Source organism: Leptonotus elevatus, chromosome 6 (assembly GCF_054856555.1).
Source record: "Leptonotus elevatus isolate MCC_2025b chromosome 6, RoL_Lele_1.0, whole genome shotgun sequence".
Taxonomy (NCBI): Eukaryota; Metazoa; Chordata; class Actinopteri; order Syngnathiformes; family Syngnathidae; genus Leptonotus; species Leptonotus elevatus.
In genome coordinates, this window is record NC_141244.1 from 4441301 (window position 1) to 4447593 (window position 6293).

The window sequence follows — 6293 nt, forward strand, 5'->3', positions numbered from 1 at the left end:
ATTTATGGAAAATGTCAAAAGTACACGCGACAGTAACATCATATCATGAAAGTAGGACAATTAAGTAGAAGGATGCACTGGTGGTTCCTCATCTCAAGCAATTGATTGAATCAAAAGTTAACAGCAATGGTGGGTACACCGCAACAACAAATGACAACGATGTCTCATGCTGTTCACAAGTCGACTCATTGTCTGCTGAGGCATGGCATCCCACTCTTCTGAAGGGCAGCCCTCAGGTCATTGAGATTCTGGGGTGCAGAGTTACAAACCTCTACACGGCGACTCAGCTGATTCCACAGGTTTTCAATACGATTTAGGTCTGGAGAAAGTGCAGGCCATTCCATTTGAGGCACACCAGTCTCCAACAGCCGTTCCCCGATGATGCCACCTCGACGAGCTGGAGCATTTTCTTCCATGAAGATGAAATTGGGCCCGTGTTGTTCATGTAGGGGCACAATCCCTGGATTAATGATGTTATTCAGGTAGGGCTTGTCACTGTACCATTCACAAAGGGTAGGGCAGTTCTGTACCAACTGGACACACCTGCCCACACTGTAACACAAAGCTCGTTTAGTGACAATGATGCACAGCCCTCCTATATTTTTTATTAAATAATTATACCTGTAATTCAACAAAAGATGCCTCTGCCAGATCTAATATTAACTGAGCAATAAAAGAAAACGGGGGTCTTCAAAGCAGAGCATATGTCTACTTGTTAATTATGTTAAATATATACAAACCCAATTCCCAAAAAGTTGGGACACTATACAAATTGTGAATAAAAACATTAAGTGCCAAATAGTAATATTTTATTCAGAATAGAACATAGAGAACAGGTCAAAAGTTTAAACTGAGAAAATATCATTTTAAGGGAAAACTATGTTGATTTTAAATTCCATGGTGTCAACAAATCTCAAAAAAGTTGGGACAAGGCCATTTTCACCGCTGTGAGGCATCCCCTCCTCTTCTTACAACAGTCTGCAAACGTCTGGGGATCGAGGAGACAAGTTTAGAAATAGGAATGCTGTCCCATTCTTGTCTAACACGCGTCTCTCTAACTGTTCAACTGTTTTGGGCTTTCTTTGTTGCACCTTCCCCTTTATGATGCGCCAAATGTGCTCTATAAGTGAAAGAAGTGGACTGCAGGCTGGCCATTTCAATACCCGGATCCTTTTCCTATGCAGCCATGATGTTGTAATTGGTGCTGCATGTGGTCTGGCATTATAGTGTTAATAAATGCAAGATCTTCTCTGAAAGTGATGATGCCTGGATGGGAGCATATGTTGTTCTCCAATCTGAATATACCTTTCTGCATTGACAATGCTTTTCCAGATGTGGAAGCTGCCCATGCCACACGTACTCATGCAACCCCATACCATCACAGATGCAGGCTTCTGAACTGAGTGCTGATAACAACTTGGGTTGTCCTTGTCCTCTTTAGTCAGTATGATATAGCGCCCCAGTTTTCCACAAAGAACTTCGATTCGTCTGACCACAAAACAGGTTTCCACTATGCCACACTCCATTGGCCCAGAGAAACGCCTGCGCTTTTTGGTCTGCTTTAGAAATGGCTTCTTCTTTGTACTGTTGAGTTTCATCTGGCAACGGCGGCTGGCACGGTGGATTGTGTTCACCCACAATGTTTTCTGTGATTTCCCTTACAGTAAGTGTTCCTGTTTGCGGTGCCCGAAGATCATGGGCATCCAGTATGATTTTTCGGCCTTGACCCTTACACACAGAGATTGTTCCAGATTCTCTCAATCTTTGGATGATTACTACAACCTTTTTGCAATTTTTCGCTGGTAAACACCTTTCAGATATTTCTCCACTATCTTTCTGCGCAACATTGGAGGAATTGATGATTCTCTACCCATCTCCGCTTCTGAGAGACACTGCCACTCCAAGAAGCTCTTTTTATACTCCAATCAAGTTGCCAATGGACCTCATTAGTGGTAACTGGTCTTCCAGCTGTTTGTGGAAGTGCAATTGACTTTTCCAGCCTCTTATTGCCTATCTATTCCAACTTTTTTTAGATTTGTTGGCACCATGGAATTTACAATCAACATATTTTTCCCTTAAAATGATACATTTTCTCAGTTTAAACTTTTGACCTGTCATCTAAGTTCTATTCTGAATTTGTTTTATTTATTTGGCACTTCCACATAATTGCATTCCGTTTTTATTCACAATTTGTATAGTGTCTCAACTTTTGGGGAATTGGGTTTGTATGTCTAATCTGTACGTATACGTATTGACCTTTTGCATGTGACGTCACGGCCCTCATTGTATTGTAACCATTGAATCTCGTACAGCGTAAAGTCCTTTATCTAATCAATTATCTTATAAAATGGTCATATCTTACTGTGCGGTTGGTTGTACAGACAAACAAAGGAGTAAACCAAATGTTGCTTTTTATCGCATACCTACTAATGAAGACAAAAGACGTCGCTTGATAGCAGCAATCAACAGAAAGGACTGGCAGCCCACAAAGTATTCACGGATTTGCAGCAATCATTTTTTGCTAGGTTAGTAGATAAATGTTGTAATTAGTAGATAAATGTTCATACATTTTACTAGTAAACGTACACTCTAACAAAGATTGTAACAGAGGTGTCGAATTGCGTGCTTCAAATCACATTTAGGAGCCAAATACTTAGTGTCCACTCCAACTGCACAAACACACAGCTTAGTTTTAAAATGCACCTTCTTCAAAACTATTAAGTGCATTTGACTGTTTAATAATGGGGGAGTTCATCTTTGTGCTTGGAGTTTTTCACTCTGGAGCCGGAGTCATATTCATGAAATTACTGCATAGCTTGCCACTATGATAGTTATTTGTTCCATGCTAGTAAACATAGTAACATAACATTTAAACATAGTAACATAACATCATCACAGCGTTTCAATATAGAACGGACTGTGTAAAAAAAAAAAGTCAGTTAGCATGATAAACAAGTTTTACCTTTGCATTACGAGGTATATTGTCCCAGAGACTCAGCCAGCGGCAAGATTTTGAATCAGCCCCCGGTGTAAGGAGAAGAGACGACATTGACTACATAATGATATAGGTCGTGCGCTGTGAATTCCGGCAAAGTCAGCAATTTCATAATAATAACTTTTCATTTATAAAATAACAGTCGCTAAGTCACTAAGTCGCTCTAGGTCACTTTCACTTCCATTCAACAATCATTTCCTTCCGCCGTCCGTCATAGGGCAGTCACGTAATGTTGGTGCAAATGGTCAATAGTTTATACAGTAGTCCGCTCGCGAGATGGGAGGAGTAAGATGGCTGCCCTGTCGCTTCAACGGCTTGCACGGGCGCGTATGGGCTATCGGCTATCCATTAATATACTGTATTCAGATCAGTGAGCCAGCCGCTCTTCATTTCAAGTTCGCCCTTTCAGTTTTCCCTTTACAAGGATTTACGGTAGTGTGCGTGAAATAACATTTTATTGACAAGGAGTATAAAAAATTTGTTTTAATTGACAAACAGTTTAAAAGATGTTTCAGCATAATACAGCACCAATTCACATTTCATTGGGTATGCACTCTTGTGGGGTAAATAGGTTCCATGACCTGGTATTGAGCTATAATATTGATATGTACAATATAAGTTAGTTGAAAATTAAGGAAATGTTGAAATGGGAAAAAAAGAAGAAAGAAAGTGTCAACCAGCTAACATGGAGCTATGTTTTAGCACTGATTTGGGGTCAATAGGTCACATGACCTTTTATTTTTATTTTTTAAGTCAATATTAGCACTTTTGCTTAATATCTTCCAGGTCAAGTGACCTATTGACCCAAAATCAGTGCTGGCTCATAGTGACATGTTGGCTGGATGACACACACCTCTTATTTTTTCAGACGCCATGTGTCCATGCAATTTCTTCGGGTGGGGTGACTTAACAACCCTGCCCCGTGTCGGTGCAACATTTTCAAGCCGCCTTCCAAACCCTGCCATTCGTAATACATTAGTTACCGCCTCAAATCTCTCAGCCCACAGAGACGCCTCTGTCAGGGCATTTTCACCGGGCAAGGAGACTTCAAACGCCCCGCGCTGGCCGTTTGCCACACCATTTCATTGGTAATGGTTTAGTTACCGCACCAGTTCTCTATTCAGGCACTTTCCGCAGGCGGGGAGAACGGCCAGCTCCACGCCAGCGCAACATTTTCCGTCGAGGAGACTTTTAACGTCCCATCCCATTCATAATGGGTTAGGTACCGCCCCTGTTCTCTCAGCCCACACAGATTCCTCTGTATCCCAGGCACTTTCCACGGGCGGGAAGACATTAAACACCCAGCCCCGTGCCGGCGCAACATTTTCCGGCCTTCTGCCAAACCATCCCATTCGTAATGGGTTATTTACAGTCCTAAATCTCACAGCCCACACAGACGCCTCTGCGTCAATGCACTTTCCGTAGGTGAGAAGACTTCAAACGCCCTATTCCGCACCGGTGCAACATTTTACGTCTGTCTGCCATACCATCCCGTTCGTAATGGGTTAGTTACCCGCCCCAGCTCTCTCAGCCCCGAGAGACGCCTCTGTATCCGGGCACTTGCTGATCCCTTAAACGGACACCTTTACCGTCACACAACAAATCTCCTTTTTCAGGGAGCCGTTTATCAGACGCAGTCCCCTAAGGCACAGTCTTGGCCGAGCATTCTCGTTACCAGAGGGACACCTCAGAACCGCTCCGGGCCTCCACCAGAGTTTCCTTTGGTTTCTCCCTGCCCGGGCATAGTTCACCATCTTTCACAACAATTTCCAGCTTCTGCCATACCATCCCATTCGTAATGGGTTTGTTACCGCCCCAGTTATCTGAGCCCACAGAGACACCTCTGTATCTGAGCACTTGCTGGGACTTTTATTGGACTCCTGTATCGTCACGCAATTCTCTAGGGCGCTGTGCGTTGGCCCAGCAAGGTCGTTACCAGAGGGACACATCAGAACTGCCGCAGGCCTCCACAAGAGTTTCCTCTGGCTTCTCCCTGTCCGGGCATAGTTTACCATCTTTCACAAAATCTTCTGACCGTCTGCCACTGCATCCCATTTGTAATGAGTTAGTTACAGCCCCAGTTCTGAGCCCACAGACACGCCTCTGTATCTGGGAACTTGCGGCACCTTTATCGGACTCCTGTACTGTCAGGCAACAGATGTCGTTGTTGAGGAGCTCAGCTAAACAGACCTGTGATTTTTGCTGCATGGAATATTTGGATTTGCAGCGTGCTACATCAATGCAGTTTGCCCAGGAAGCTTCATCCGGTGAAGGGGAAAGTCAGGAGACGCACGATGACCCGGTGGCTTGATGGGGGGGCAGGGGGGGCGTATCAACTAAACAGCCCTATGATGTTTGCTTCATGGCTTCTTTGGATCAATGTGCCGTACTAGCTCGATGCCGTTTGCCCACGAAGCTTCATCCGTTGAACAAGTAAGTCAAAGATACGCGCGATCACCCGGTGGCTTTCCACGTCTTGACAAATTTCTTATCACTAAGCTAAAGCTCCTCCACATGCTTTCTTGTCTACAGTGGGCTTTTCCTACTCCCCCAACATTGTGGCTCTCCTCTGATCAAAGCTACTGTTGCAATCTACTGGCAACCACACCTCATTACAATCATTTTTAAGCTCCATACTTGCTGGGCACGTCCACGAGGTTTCCTCTGGCTTCTCACTGCCCAGGCATAGTTCACCATATTTCTCAAAATTTTCTGGCGTTTTGCAATTCCATGCCATTCGTATTGGGTTAATTACCGCCCCAGTCCTCTTAGCCCACAGAGACGACTCTGTATCTGGGCACTTGCTGGCACCTTTATCGGACCCCTGCAGACACGCAACAGACGTCTTGTTCAGGTAGCGGTTAGTCAGAGACAATTCTCTTCTCACAGTCATATAACAGACATCTTGTTTAGGGAGGGGTTAATCAGACAATTTTCTTGGGCGCTGCATCGGCCCAGCAAACTCGTTACCAGCGGGACACGTCAGGACCGCTGTTGGCCTCCACCAGAATTTCCTCTGGCTTCTGCCTGCCCAGGCATAATTCACCATCTTGCGCAACATTTTCTGGCCATTTGCCATTCCATGCTATTCGTATTGGGGTAGTTTCCACCCGAGTCCCCTGAGCCCACAGCGACACCTCTGTATCTGGGCACTTGCTGGCACCTTTATTGGACTCCTGCACAATCACGCAACAGACGTCTTGTTCAGGGAGCGGTTAATCAGAGACAATCCTCTTGGGCGCTGCATTGGCCTAGCAAATTCGTTAGCCGCGGAATACGTCAGGATGGCTTCCACCAG